This window comes from Cervus elaphus, chromosome 6, assembly GCF_910594005.1.
Source record: "Cervus elaphus chromosome 6, mCerEla1.1, whole genome shotgun sequence".
NCBI lineage: Eukaryota > Metazoa > Chordata > Mammalia > Artiodactyla > Cervidae > Cervus > Cervus elaphus.
In genome coordinates this window covers 26,391,344-26,407,526 of record NC_057820.1, presented here as the reverse complement: position 1 = coordinate 26,407,526, position 16,183 = coordinate 26,391,344, and positions in this window count along the sequence as shown.

Genomic DNA, 16,183 nt, shown 5'->3' with positions numbered 1-16,183 from the left:
ACACTAAGTTTGTCTCTTGGCTATCACATGGGTGTAATCAACCGTTGGTTTGTTAGCTTAGATTTCTTCTAAATGCATCAACTCACAGCATAATACTAATCCTCTCTGGGATGTCTGATTTTTGCAGATAGAGATCTCTGTTCACTCTGGATTTGTGTAGTTGTTTTGTGAGTGTCTGTGTGTGTGTTGGTTAAATTCAGAAGGTGGAGAGAAAAGCTGCTATAGCACATGAATTTCCCCACACTGTCTTACAACTGTTACTTATTTAATGCTATTATTGAAGATAGAAATGGAACTCCATCTATTCATGCACATCCAACTAACATCAATAAGTTTCTACTGCAAAACAGACCATCTCAACCTAATGGTTTAATTCAGAAACCATTTCGTTTAGCTTGTGATTCTATGAGTTGTCAGAGATTAATGAGGATTTTTCTTTGCATCAAATTTTATCCTAAAGGAAGGTAATCCAGTAATTTTGAGAAGCAAATCACAAAACATAAGAATTTTTCAAATCTCTGCATAACATTTTCTAGCACCTCATTGGCCAAACAAGTCCCTTAGGTAAATCTACATTTAAGGGTGGTGAAAAAATTCCACCTCTTTATAGAAGAAACTGCTAGATGTTGCGGCCATTTTGTTTTCATCTACCACAGTCCATTCCCAATGCAAACTACACTGACATCCCCATAATTTTTCCCGAATTCTGATCCAATTTGGTATCAGTTTCAAGATCTGATACCTTGCCATTTGTATCCAGTTCCAATGTGGATGAAATCCTTGAGTGTAGCATCTTGAGTGCACATTTTCTTCATTCAGAGACCTTTAAATTTATGAGAAGATAACTGCTTTTGAAACACCTAGCATGCAATGAAAATACAGGGACAAAATGACCATAACAGATACTCTCATTTAAAAGTGTAAGGAACACAACACATCAGTCACTTTTCCATAGCAATTCTGAAATCCATCTAAGAATATATTGCCAGATTTCCCTCCTATGGGGAAAAGGAATGATCCCTGGCTAGAAGGCAACTCTGTTCCCAGGGAGTGGTTACTTTGTCCATTGTTTATGTCTCTTGCTTCCACTCCCTACACATTCCCCTACATCATCTGAGATGCCCTTCATTTTCCATATGAAATTACATATTTGCAGCTAAGTAGCTTTCTCAGACTGGTTCCTTCCTACTTATAAAAATTTGGGAAGCTAGCTAATTTTTATTTTGATTTCAGACTATCATTGTCTCTTCACCTAATGTAGGGTTTCAGCAAAGACTACTCGAAGAAGCAATGTTTAAATGGAGACTTGAAGGATGATGACAATTATACTTGGCACAGAAAAGAGTAAGCAGTAAAAGGAGAAAATTATAAGCAAAAGAAATAGTTTATGCCTGTGAATCATGCTTTTGAACTATGGTGTTGGAGAAGACCCTTGAGAGTCCCTTGGACTGCAAGCAGACCAAGCCAGTCAATTCTACAGGAAGTCAATCCTGAATATTCATTGGAAGGACTGATGCTGAAGCTCCACTACTTTGACCACATTACATGAAGAGCCAACTCACTGGAAAAGACCCTGATGCTTGGAAAGATTGAAGGCAGGAGGAGAAGGGGACGACAGAGGATGAGATGGTTGGATGACATCACAGACTCAATTGACTTGAGTTTGAGCAAGCTCTGGGAGGTAGTGAAGGACAGGGAAGCTTGGCTTGCTGCAGTTCTTGGGGTCGCAAAGAGTCAGACATGACTGAATGACTGAACAGCAACAACAATTAATCAAAAGACCACAGACAAGTTCCTTGAGCTCAGATTCGGAACCTAATTCCTTCTACATGTGTGCATGTTTGGTTGCTTCAGTCCTGTCCAACTCTTTGCGACCCCGTGGACTGCTGCTTGCCAGGCTCCTGTGTCCATGGGATTATCCCAGCAAGAATACTGGAATGGGTTGCCATGCCTTCCTTCAGGGGATCTTCCCAACCCAGGGATCGAACCCCATCTCTTGTGGCCAGGCAGATTCTTTACCACTGAGCCACCTGGGAAGCCCAATTCTTTCTCTACACCTAGGCAATAGTACCTATACCACAGAATTCTCAAAGCTATAAGAACAAATAGAAATAAATTAGATTTTATTTGTAAGGGGCTTGATACTATATGTAGGAAATTACTAGTAAGTACTTCACAAATATTTTCCAGTGATGGTAACAATCTGGAGCCTGACCTCCTGCATGAGGATTTGCTACTTAACTAGTTGTGTGATCTTGGGCAAGACATTCACCTTGCATCCATCACCCTCCTCTGCAGGAAAACAAGAAGTACTTGCACATAGGAATGCTGGGAGCATTCCATGAGTTATAGACGAAGCATTCAAACAATTTCTGACATATGATATGCATTATATGAATGTTAGCTTATATTAGGAATAAAGAAACCCTGAAAGAGTCCAATTAGGCATTTAGAAATTATTCTATGATTTATAAGAAAGTTGAGACTAGAAAAGCGTTAAGTACCTGCCCAAGTTCATTTAGCCAACAAAATTCCATGGATTGAGATCCAAACACACAATTTTTGGTTCCAGCCTTGCTCCGTGATGCTTCCCTAAGCTCCAGTAAGAATTGCCTTCTTGGAACCTCAAGAAACAGCCCTGGGCTAATCGAGATAATATTATCATTGATAATATTGTCCCTTGGTCTTTTCAGTGAAGATTTTCCTGAGAAGTTTCTGAGCTGTGGAGAAACATGTGGGAATTCTAGGCACTCTGAATTACTTTGTGTCAGAATATTTTAACCATAGCACTAAGCAAATTATGCTTATTAACAGGAAAGAAGTCTCAGATTTGAGTATGAGAAATAAGATGTGTAGAGAAAAAATGCACTGGTCCTTGAAGGACTCTTCATCTTTTTAAAACAAAATGAGCACATTTCAACTTGAAGAATAAATTGTCAAGATACCCTTAGGTAGTAAGAGTCTCCAGTGTCAAAATGCTAATGGAAAAATATTGCCGCAATGTTGAGATGCATGCCCAAGTCTGTCTGACTCCAAATCCATTGTACCTCTCCCACCAACACTTGCTGTCAGCAGAGGTCATTTGCAATTGCTCTTCTTCTTGCTCCTGGGAAAAGGAAAAGAGAGGTGGAGGAAGGGCTGGTGTAAAAGAACTGAACTGCACAGAAACCAAGGCTAGGGATGGCTTTAGGATTCACCTGGTATATCTCTGAAAGGGAACTGTGAACTGTGGTTCACATATTCATAGCCCAGATAATTGAAAAAAAGAAAAGAAAGAAAGAAATGTCACCTAGGCCAATCAAATCCTTAATATTCAGCCTTTTCTCTCTATTCGCCTTTGGTTTGGTTTCCATGGCAACCTATATTTATTGGGCAAGTCTCCGTGTGTATTTGCTGAAGGCAGGTGATTGCTTTTGCTCAGCCTGGAGGGCAGGAAACAGTCTAGAGAGAGGTCATTTTTAAGAAAGAATCTTTTTTTTTTTAATTTTGTGGGAATACTTTAGACTAAAGTCTTTAAAAATAGCTGACGTGTTTCAACTTTGTGGTAGGCATTATCTGAAAGATGAGTTAAATTCAAATCAATTATAAGAAGAGGAGGAAGAAGTGGGAGAAAGAGAGTAGATGAGAGGGAAGGTGGGAGGGAAGAAGGAGAGAATAAACACAAGAATGGTGTGGGGATCTTCTCTGAGGACCCTAGCCCAATTCTAGCAATTTCCACTGCTTGCCTTCATATCCATGTTCATGTCCCATTTCCATCCACTCCTCTCTCCCTCTCTCTCATCCTTCTGTACCCCAACTTCTACCCCTGTCACTGCAGTGAAACAGAAGAGAGAGAGGCTGGCAGGATTGCTGGAAAGTCATGTACCCAAGCCACCACCACCTGGACAACATTTCCACGGATCTAGAAACACTACCTTCCCACATCACACGCCTCCAATTATCTGCTTCTCTGCCTGAAGGCTTTCTCCAGCAGCACAGGAGATTTCTCTACCTGTGAGCAGGACCACCCAGAAGTACAAGGGATTTAACCCTCAACCAAGGAGCAAAGATATCCGTAGACAGAAACTCAACCCAAGTCTTCAACCCAAGTCTTCATGGGACACTTCTGAGGGGCACTCCACATGGCTCCTTCATGGATCCAAATGGGATTAATCTCACTGTCCACAACAGAAATTCTCTCACCAACATGCCCTTCTGAAGCTTCTTTCATTTCTCTACCTCATTTTCCCCCACTTTCTCATTTGTGTATCCTAGAACTATTAATAGTTCCCAAATAAACAGTTGTGACCAAGTGCTCATCTTAAAGTCTTTTTATGTGAAGGGAAAATAAAGCACTAAGGTATTTCTGTCTTGGCATTAACTTTCTGGGAAACAGTATTAATAATTCAATTCCATTGATATCAATAATTAAAGCAAAAGGAAGCTGATATTTTTGAGGGTCATCACTGTCCCAGTGGGCTTCACAGGTGGTACTAGTGGTAAAAAGCCCGCCTGCCAATGCAGGAGACATAAGAGACACAGGTTCAATCTCTAGGTCAGAAAGACCCCCTGGAGGAGGGCGTGGCAACCCACTCCTGTATTCTTGCCTGGAGAATCCCATGGACAGAGGAGCCTGGTCAGCTACAGTCCATAAAGTCACAAAGAGTTGGACTTGACTGAATGACTAAACTCACACACTAAGAGCTGACTCTTGGCGCTTTACTCCAAGAGCTCTTGTCTGCAAAGGGGTAAAGCTTACAACTTTCTATATTATCTAGAAAACAGATCAAAACCTCTGACTTTTTCTTAGTTTCATCCTTAAGCATATGCCACCACAGGTCACCCGCTCCTGCTTATATCTTTCCTGTTTTCCTTTGGATTTCCTCCCAATGCACTTTCTTTGTTCTCTTCCCAACTCTGGCCTTTCTTTCTGTTCCAAGGCTGGACCTTTTTTCTTCTCAATTGGTTTTAAGATTTTACCCAAACTTTTCCACCTTTATTTCTATGAAAGTTTTTAATACTTGATGGAGTAATAGATCACATTGAAGGTCTGATAAACCTGAAGACCTCCAATATAGGAAAATGCATGTGGGTATGTATGGGGGAGGGGTATTCATTTTACTTTTCTCTTTTTGCCTCACTGAGGACACTAGCCTGCCCCTATCTTCCCTGTCCATGAGAGTCAGCTACTGCCAACCAGGAATCTCAGTTTCACTGCAGGCATCAGTTTCCTTGTGGTCTGGATGCTGAGTTGAGAGCTAGTCACTAAGCCATGTGGCTTGTTGCAGCAGAGTAGGTAACTCTATGGAGACTGTGATGGACCATCTGATCAGAGGCCAGGTGGAGGATGATAGGTAGAAGCCAAGAGATATGAGAAGTCAAATCATCATTAACAGGATGGTTGCTGCTCCCTGGGATCATATCAGGGCCATTAGATAGGAACATGTGGTCACCTTCATAGGAATACAGCATCCAAGGCTGGTAAAATATATCACAGTCAGGCCAGGGAACATGCCCCCAACAGCCCTGGGTATTTCTTCCAGAACAACCCAAGGATCTATGTGAGGCCAAAGTTCCTTTCCTTGCCTACCGCACACCACCTTTGTGAAAGAAACAAGAAGAGATGGCAATTCTCTGAAAGCCTGTTTTGTATTCCAAGCGATGCAGAAAGTTTCTGGAAGAAACTGTTTACATTATACAGTTGGACTAAGTTTAAACCAGATTGAATGTTTCATTAGCTTGTTTTCCTACTTCCTAGCATATGAGCGCTCAAGAGAGAAAAAAGTCATCAGTAATGGACTGAATTAATTTGTGAGATTTTTTTTTCCTGGAACGGCCAATTTGGAGTGTGAATTGCATTTTTTTTTGGTACTGTAACACACAAATTTTCATTTCTTTTCAAAGATTTCATAATATCTCTGAGAGCTATGACTCCTGCTCTACATTTATGGTGAAATACCATCCACTTACAGCAATTTCACCCCCTTGCAAAATCTTTATTTTCAACCCTTGTGTATGATTTAGATATTGCAACCACTAGCAAGACATCTTAACTTGGATGTTCTATAGACAACTTGGAACCCGATCAATGTACAGCGGATCTTGCCTTTTCTCCCTAAAGTCAGCTCCCACCTCACCTGGCTCTTGCTGTCATGCACATACATGGCATTTTTTGTGTTCCAACCTCCTTTGTTCACAGCATAAACTGCACCTGTCTCCTCCTTTTCTCATTTGTTCCCAACTGTATTTAATGTCAGGCACTAATTGTTTTCTTTTGAAGTATGATCTGAGTTTTACCCCTTGCTGCTACGCTTTTACATTATTACTGCATATTAATATGCTGCAAATCCTCCCATCTTCCCCTCCTGACCTTGGCATCTGTGCTCCTTTATCCATCTCCAGTACTTATAGATGCTTTTTCTTGAGATTATGACTTCATTATGTCTTTTCCTTGCTCAAGGCTCATCTTTTTCTTGACCTAGACTTTCCTTGACGTCCAACTCTACATTCCCAATTGCTTGCTGAGTTCTCTACAAAGATGCTCCCAGAGTCCTCAAAATCCCATTTTTGGAAACCGAATTCATTATGTTTACTACCTCACCAAACCTCCCCCACCCCTTGCCCCTCCTCCTCAGATCCATATCTCAATCATACCAAGAGCTGCCAGGTCATCAGTGAAGAGCTATGATACCAGTCTTCACTCTCACTCTCTACTCTTACATCTCCAAATTCAACAGGTCACAAAGATCATGTTCATTCTCTCACCAAAATGTCCTAAGTATTTCACAGGCTTTATATTTATGCCTCCCACTTCTAGCTCCTATCATTTCTTCTGCCTTATATCACTCAGGTTTCCAATTTATTGTTCACAACCCCACAGAATTCTCTCTCTAAATGATATGTATTTTCATGTCACTTGTCTGCTCAAAGCCTTTTGTCTTTCCCATCCAGTGAAATCCAATAATACTTAGCATGACATATCAGGCCACTGTGATCTTGCCCTTCCCCTATCTGACAGCCTCATCTTCAAGTATATTTCCCTCAACACCCCATATCCACTCTTCATTCTAGGGTGGCCAGATTTAGAAAACAAAAAATACAGGATGCTCAGTTAAATGACAATGTTTGGAACATACTTACATGAAAACGTTATTTGGTGATTATCTGAAATTCACATTTGACTCAATGGCTTTCTCTTATCTGGCAACCTTGTCCACATAGCCTCTTCCAATTGTGCACCACATTTATTTATGTGATCTATGTGATCTTATCTGTAATTGTTGTCACCTTCAAGAGCAATCCTTCCCCCTTCCCTCTCACATGTTGATTTTCCATCCAAGAAATATGCCTCTTGAAATATGAACCTTACCTAAAGCCCTGTAGTGAAGTGGACTCCACCTCCCCAGCCCCTTTCCCCAGATACTCTTTATTTAAGAGAAAAGGCTTTGTGATATAACTAAGGGGATGGGAATCGGAGGCAGAAATGTTTGCTCAGCAAAATAATGCCATGTTATGAGTCTTCAAGAAATGGAGTGATAAACTTATTAATAAAAGGGATACTCTCTTGGAGGGGCCTGGTGGAGGGGCATTGCTTCTAGTGGCAAGGTCTGCTTGTTAGAAGTTTAACAGGGGAATGTTCTAAGCCCTTCATATTTCTCCTCCTTGTCTAGGAAGGGGGCAGGAAAGAAGCCAACAGACACCAAGACAAAGCCCAGAAGATTTTTTTGTGTGTAAAGACACAGGCATTCAGTGGATAAGACTGCTAAACTTGTGAGACTGCAGAGGGACCTGAGGAGACTGAAATTTTTTGTTTGCTTTTTGTTTTGTTATGTGCATATATGGGATTTTTGGTCTTTTTTTTTTTTTTTTGATGTATAGTTGATGCATAAGACTACGTAAGTTCCAGGTGTACATCACAGCAATTCACAACTTTCAAAGGTTGCATTCCACCTACAGTGACCACAAAATGTTGGTTATATACCCCTTGCTGCAGAACACATCCCTGTAGCTTATTTATTCCATACATAATAGTCTGCACCTCCCAATCCCCCCTTTCCTGCTCCTCCCTTCTTCCTTCCCCATCTTGGCAACCACTAGTGTGCTCTCCACATTGGTGAGTCTGTTTCTCTTTTGGAATATTCACCATTTTGTTTCACCCTTTAGAGTCCACATATAAGTGATATCCCACCGCATTTGTCTTTCTCTGTCTGACCCATTTCACCCAGCGTACTGCCTTCCCAGTCTATCCTTGTTGCTGCAAATGGCAAAATTTCATTCTTTTTTATAGCTGAGTGTGTGCATGATCAGTTGCTCAGTTGTGTCTGACTCTTTGTGGTCCCAAGGACTATAGTCCACCAGGATCCTCTCTCCATGGGGTTTCCTAGGCAAGGATATTGGAGTGGGTTGCCATTTCCTTCTTCAGGGGATCAAACCCACATCTCCTGCAATGCCAGGTGGATTCTTTACCGCTGAGCCACCAGGGAAGCCCTTTATAGCTGAGTAGTAGTCCATTATATATTATACATCACATTGTCTGTATCGATTCATCTGTTGATGGACACACGTTGCTCCCATATCTTGGCTATTGTAAATAGTGCTGCTATGAACATTGGGGTACGTGTATCCCTTCAAATTAGCATTCTCATTTTCTCTGCATATATACCCAGGAGTTGAACCACTGGGTCACACGGCAGTTCCATTCTTAGTTTTTAGAAACTTTTATACTATTTCCCACAGTGGCTGCACCAAGTTACATTCTCATCAGCATTTGTTATTTGTGCTCTTTTTGATGATCACTACTCTGACAGGTGTGAAGTGATATCTTACTGTGGTTTAAATTTGCATTTCTCTGATTATTAATGATGTTGAGCATCTTTTCCTGTGCCTACTTCTGCATTTCTTCTTTGGAAAACTGTTTCTTAGGGTCTTCTGCCCATGTTTTAATTGAATTGTTTGTTTTCTTGCTGTTGAGCTGTATGAGTTGCTTATAAATTTTGTATGTTAACCCTTTATCAGGCATTTTATTTATTAGTATTTTCTCCCATTCAGCAATTTGTCTTTTTGTTTTTTCTATGGTTCCCTTTATTGTGAAAAGTTTAAGTTTAATTAGGCTTCATTTGTTTATTTTTACTTTTATTTCCTTTGGACACAAATCAAAAAAATCATTACTATAATTAATGTGAAAGATAATTCTGCCTATGTTTTCTTTCAGGAATTTTATAATCTCCAGTTTTACACCTAGATCTTTAATCCATTTTTTAGTTCATATTTGTATGTGGTTAGAGAATGCTCCAATTTCATCCTTTTACATGTAGCTACCCAGTTTCCCCAGCATCACTTATTAAAGAGACTGACTTATCTCCATTGTATAGTCTTGCCTCCTTTGTCACAGATTAATTGACCATAAGTGTGTGGGTTTATTTCTGGGCTCCCTAGTCTGTTCCATTGATCTGTGGGTCTGTTTTCTGCCAGCACCATGCTGCCTTGATTACTGTATCTTTGTAGCATAGTCCAAAACCAGGGACAATGACTCCTCCCATTCTGTTCTTCTTTCTCAAGACTGCCTTGGTTATTCAGGGTCCTTCATGCCTCTATACAAATTTTAAAATCATTTGCTCTAGTTTTGTGAAAAATTCCCTTAGTATTTTTTTTTTTTAAATTCCCTTAGTATTTTTAAAGGAATTACAATGATTCTGTAAATTGCCCTGGCTTTTGATTAGGAAAGAGGAATTATATCCCAGAAAACAGGGAAGGGAGAGGGTACTTGGAAGGAGAATACTGTGAGGTGGGGAGGGGAATGGAAAGGAAGAATTAGGGGATAGGAGTTCCTCTGAAGGCCCAGCATGACACTGATAGGGTCCAAATTCCTCCCTACCTGTTCTTAACCTGAATAGTTTCAGAATAATCACAGAAATCTCTTCAGAGATGAAATGGGTACACCACAGAGGATGTTCAGCACAGATTGCTTTGGGGAAAAGTGCGTGAGGCAGCACTTGGAACAGGAAGAGAATGAGTAACTCTGTATCTTCTGGTCACAGGCTGACTGGTCTCCTCTTCAAGGTGGACTACTGAGGTCACTCCAGAGCATCTCCACACAGTGACCCAGAAGGAAAAGAGTTAGTTTGATCTCAGCCTGAACCATTCTACAGGAAGCTAAAGACACACTCCAAAGATACAAAAATATTAGAAAATAAAAAATGGCTAAAAGTGGTCAAAGGTAGAAACTTCCAATTATAAGATAAATAAGTCCTGGGAATATAATGTTCAGCAAGGTGACTATAGTTAATAATACTGTATTATATTTTTGAAAATTGCTTAGAGAGTAGAATTTAAAAGTTCTAATCACAAGAAAAATGTTTCTGTAACTAAGTGAGATGATGGACGTTAACTAAACTTACTGTGGTAATCATTTTGCAATACAGAGATAAATCATTTTACTGTATACCTAAGACTAATTCAATGTCATATATCAATTACAGCTCAATAACTTTTTAAAAACCTTCCACATAATAGCTCTTTACACTGTACTTAATGCCCTCTGCCTCATCTATGGGGAAGAATGACTTATTGAGGATGGCACTGGGTGACCCATTGGGAAGTAAAATTACATTGTTAACCCAGAGTGAATGAGTGTGCTGCTAGAAGTTGCTCAAATATATTTCTCTTCCCTCCCAGGAATAGGCAGGATTTTTTGATCCTAAACCTTTGGACTTTTTGGCTCAGAAGATAGTCAGCTTTTGTTTGACCACTGAAGAAAGTTGCTAGAGGAATGAAGGATCAAACCAATGAAATCATCAGCCAGACTTTGTGTCTCGATTCCATTCAATTTTATTGCTTAATAAAAATAAAAAAAGAAACAGACCTTTCATATGAAGGTGTTGAAATGGTGGAAGCAGCCCAGTTGCTGGGGAAAGTTCATGGAGGAGGGGATAATCATGAAACATGACCCCCTTGGTGATTCAGATACTCCAGGAGATGCTGACAAACGGATACCTATACCTATAAGGACAGGACATGATCTGAGAGCTATAGAAGGTTGTCCATGACTAAGGCATGGAGGTGCTGAAGGAGATATTTGCCTTAGAGCAGACCAATCTAACCTGGGCAGGAAAGACCCCGCTTCTGACGGATGGCAATATAACTCTGAGGGACTGGGGACCTCCTTTCTGTACTGGGTATGTCTCCAGTGTTGATGGACAATTCAAAAAGAGGGAGGGAAGTTTGTTTTCTCCAAAGTACAATTGCATTTCAAGTCATCATCAGTGAAACCTCCTAATTGTCTCTTGTATCCTTCCATTCCATTCTGGCTTTCCTAAACAGGAGATTAAGGCCATAACTAACAAAGTTTTTTCTTTAAACTGTCATATCCTCATGGGCTGAGAATAGGGCAAGAATCATTAAATATGCATGTGTGCACAAATCAGGGCTTTCCTGATGGCTCAGCAGGTAAAGAATCCTCTTGCAATGCAGGAGGTAGGGAGGTTCAAAACCTGGGTAGAGAAGATCCCCTGGAGAAGGAAATGCAATCCACTCCAGTGTTCTTGCCTGGGAAATCCCGTGGACACGGGAGCTTGGCAGGCTACAGTGTGTGGGGTGGCAAAGGGTCGGACACGACTGAGCACACACACACATGTCCACAAATCAACTGCAATGTAACAAGATCCATCATGGCTTTCTGAGTTCCCACCCTGCCGTGACTATGACCAGCTACATGATTTGTGGGTTCTGGTGCCCAATGAAAGTACCAAGCGCTTGTGTGGAGCTATTCTTAGAACAAGGTCCAGTGTGTTGCACAGGTCAAATGCCCATAGAGCCAGCTCTGGCCAGGAGTTTTCATGAGCAGTGTTTCAGTTATGCTCGCCACCAACATGTGGTGCAATGGGTATTACTGTATCAAATTTAGAGATTAAGAACTGTGTGAGCGTGCATGCTCAGTTGCTCAGCCATGTCTGACTCTTTGTGACTCCATGGACTCCAGCCCACCAGGCTCCTCTGCCCACGGGATTTCCCAGACATGAGTACTGGAGTGGGTTTCCATTTCCTCCTCCAGGGGATCTTCCCCGACCTGGGGATTGAACCCGGGTCTCCTGTGTCTCCTGCATTGCAAGTGTATTCTTTACTACTGAGCCACCCGGGAAGCCCAGGAAATGTATGTGATTTGTCCAAAGACCTTTCACTAGCAAGGAATAGAGCTCACATTTAAACTAAATCTAAAGATCTTATTAAATCTCTAGAATGATATTGGGAATAATGAAATGTAAAATTCAGTAAGTTGTAGTGGAGATTTTGTAGTTGTTTGTTTATGGGAAGTTGCATGGAGAGCTGCTGAATTTAGTTTCTTCCTCTTCCTTTTGTCAATAACCAGCTCTGGGATTAGGGTGAGGGGAGTGAGCCTGACACTTGCTCTAGACCAAAATTAAAGGAGGTGCCAATGAACACAGGATCGAAGATAAATAATGTGAAATGTGATTTTTTTTTAAATCAAAATTCACGCAAAAAATCCTTGATAAATAAACTATCTAAATTAGAATTAAAGACCAACCAACAGTGGTTATTTATTTTACAACCTTGCATTATTATGCAACAGAAACACCCTGCCTTCAGTCAGCCTGCAGTTCCAGGCCTGCTGCCATCAGGTCCCTAGCAGGACAAGTTCATGAGTGCTGAGGGGGGCCTGTGAACAGAGTGGGCAATGCAGACCTTTATCGATTAGTCATCTGTATTCACATGGATAGTCATGCTTTGTTATTACAGAGTTTTCATTATATTTTTTTTCTTGATTCAAAATGTAAAAGGATGTTTTGATAAGTGTATATAGGGACTCACATTTTTCTTTTTGCCCCAGGCCTCAATATGTCACTGTCAATAATCTAGTATATCACTGATGAAAACTCATTGTACCCTTGACAGTTTACATAGAGCCTCTGATCTATGGTATACCCCATATATACCCCATACGGTATGAAATGGGTACCACACACCCACTGACCATAGACATTCTAAAGAACATTTGGCCCATTGGGAAGCATACATTCCATTTGGAAGCAGACATTCCTTCTGGTTGGATGTACACTTGTCCTGTTCATCACCATCATCCATACAAACATGTCAGAGCATTTAAAGAAGCATATTCTCCCCTCCTTAATCAATCATGGATTCCCCGATGCTCTCATCTGCACTAAGCCAGGCACTCGAATTTCTGTCTTCTGCATCCCACTCATTCTTCTAGCCCTAGATAAATACCACCTCTTCTGAGAAGTCTTCCCTAGTCCCTAAATCCCTAGTCCATACTGGCAAGGCATTATTTGTATGTATAAAACCTTCATCTTTGCTGCTATAAAGTAAAATTCTGTGGGATGGGGCTAAGTCTAGTTCATTCTTTTATCCTGATCTCTTGGCACCATGTTAGGCATAGAGCTGTGTTGAATATCCACTGGATGAATAAATAGAACTTATTTGGCTTTTTATTATAACTTTGTGAATATGTCTTTTCTCCTATTTGAAAGAAATATACTGTATGTTGTTCTCCTTTCTACTCTCCCTGCACTTAACACTTTTATGCATATTTCTGTTGTCAGCTTCTGGTAATATTTAATCAGTTGGATTAGGATCTGAAGGTAGTTTACAAAAATGACAAGTTTGATTTTAAACATGTACTGATTCACATGAGGTGATGATATTACTATGAAAAAAAGTTTTGCTGCTGAAATAACATTTTCAGTGTACTGGAAAGGTTTATAACATTGACATCTACTGAATGTTGTTTTAAAATGACTATTTCTTCATTTTCATGAAGGTAAATATCTGCCCAGTCCATGCCTAAATAGTGACAAATTCCAGATGGGTGAGGTTTAAATTAATTAAGTTCCATTGATTCAATGCACTCAAGCAATGTGGAGTCAATTTGGGGTATCAGGAAAATATTTTTAAATTAAAACTGTTTGTATTATATTTCATTATTTGCAAAAGCTTTTGGAATAGCCAAATACTTTACAGGGTGTTTATTTCCTCATATCTTTTGTGGCTCAAAGAATTATTTTATCCTATCAAATTAAGTACTCTCCAGTAAGAGTGTTACGTGCGTGCCTGAGTTAGTATGCATGCCCTGTTGCTCAATCTATCCATGTTTTAGTCAATGTCCTTTCTTATTTCCAGATATTTTAACAGGTTTAAGAAAAGTCAGCTAAGCCTGTTTGACCTGGCTGAGACACTGAATTTTAAAAACAAGTAAACATATTCAGCTGGTTGTTGTAGAACCCTCTTATTTTATTACCATTCACTTTTCACTTTTTAAAATGTCTCAAAGTTTTGTCAGCCACATAGTCTTAGGGGGAATTTATTGAGCTAATTGGCAGACTCTAGAGCACATTTCTGTTTCTTTCCTTTTGGAAGATAATTTGGATAATTTGGATAATTTCAGTTGTACTTTTATTGCAAAGTCTGAGATACCAAGATAGTGCCAGCAAAATGTTTAGTCTAGCGACTGGAATATTTTAAGCATTCTCTAGGTAAAGGTTCAGGTTTCCCTGGTGGCTCAGTGATAAAGAATCCTCCTGCAATGCAGGAGCCACAGGACACACGGGTTCAGTAACTGAATTGGAAAGATCCCCTGGAGGAGGGCATGGCAACCCACTTCAGTATTCTTGCCTGGAGAATTTCATGGACAGAGGAGCCTGTCAGGCTATAGTCCATAGGGTCTCAAGAGTTGGACATGACTGAAACAATTTAGCACACATACATGCAGTAAAATTTCAAGAAATATTAGTTATTATTAAAAAGATCAACATTAAGGATGATAGTGGTGATGATTCTGGTGTTTTCTGACCACTCTTATGGAAAGCAAGGAATATACCTAAGAGGCAAGTGACAGTGATTTACTAGTAATGTGGTCTGGCAGGGGACTAAAGCTTCCTGGGCCTTAAGTTCATACTTGTATAAATGTAAAACATCATGCATGTAATGTGCGTGATAATTCTGACTGTGCAAGAACATGGTGAATAATCAATAGGAGAGGTTACTCCCAGGCCTGGACTCAAACTATATTCAATTCAAGTAACGTGGAGTTTACAAGTAGTAAAAGTCCAAACCCACTTTCAAAAATAACAAGCTTAACTCAGCATAGTTTAAAAATTATTAGCCCTTTCATTACTTTCAATAGCATTGTAATAATTCTTCCTTAATTCTTCTCATGGGGTACTTTCAAGGAAGAAAGAGGGAAGGGAGAGAGGAAGAATACAGGGAGAGAAATGAGCAGTTGCATAGGGCCAGTCACTGAGTTGGAATCTTTACCTAAACATGGCTTGTTCAGACAAGAGTAGATTGACATTCCTGGGGATCATGAACTCTTGAAAATACAGAGAGCTTTTATTGTATCAGTGCAGCAATTTAAGTTCAGAAAAGAACTCCTTGTTTTCCATAAGGGTGATCAGAGAACATCAGTATCATTACCACCATCATCCTTAGTATTGTTGATCTTTCTAATAATAACTAATATTACTTGAACCTTACCTAGAGAATACTAAAAATATTCCAGGTGCTAGGCTAAGCATGTTACTGGCATGGTCTCATCTAATCCTCTCAGCCTACCTTGTTTATTATTTATTTTCACTTTGCTGATGAAAAAATTAGTAAGGTTAAGTAACTTGCCCAGGGGTTCATAGTAAGTTACCTGGGATTGAAGCCCAAATCTGTCTGAATTATGATCTTGTGCTCAGAACCTTTATAATAGCTCAGAAGCAAGTTTCTCCCAACCCTACGCCATTTACAGAACGATCAGGACCACTGGTTTGATTAGAGTTCAGATACTGTGGTATGCAGCTGAAGCTATGAGACAGAGGAGTGACTGTACATGATACAAGACCAGGTTATCTTCAGGAGTAAAACAAGACCAACCAACAAACAAAAAGCACTGTGCAAATTATTTTTTAGAGTTGCTAGTTCTGGATCATTGAGTAAACAAATGTTCCTAGGGTATTAAAAAGAGAATATGCTAGAAACAGCTTTATTAAAATTAGTTTACACATGGCAGTAAGAATAAAAATGGTTTTATAGAGCAAGTCAGAAAAAAGGTTCTCTCTCACTTCTTTCTAAAACCAGCATATGACAAAGTTGTCATCCAGCTTGGATCACAGAGCTGCAAAATATTTTATTATTCTGCACACACCATACAAGAATAATTACACTTTCTGCAGCAAGTAACTCTGAG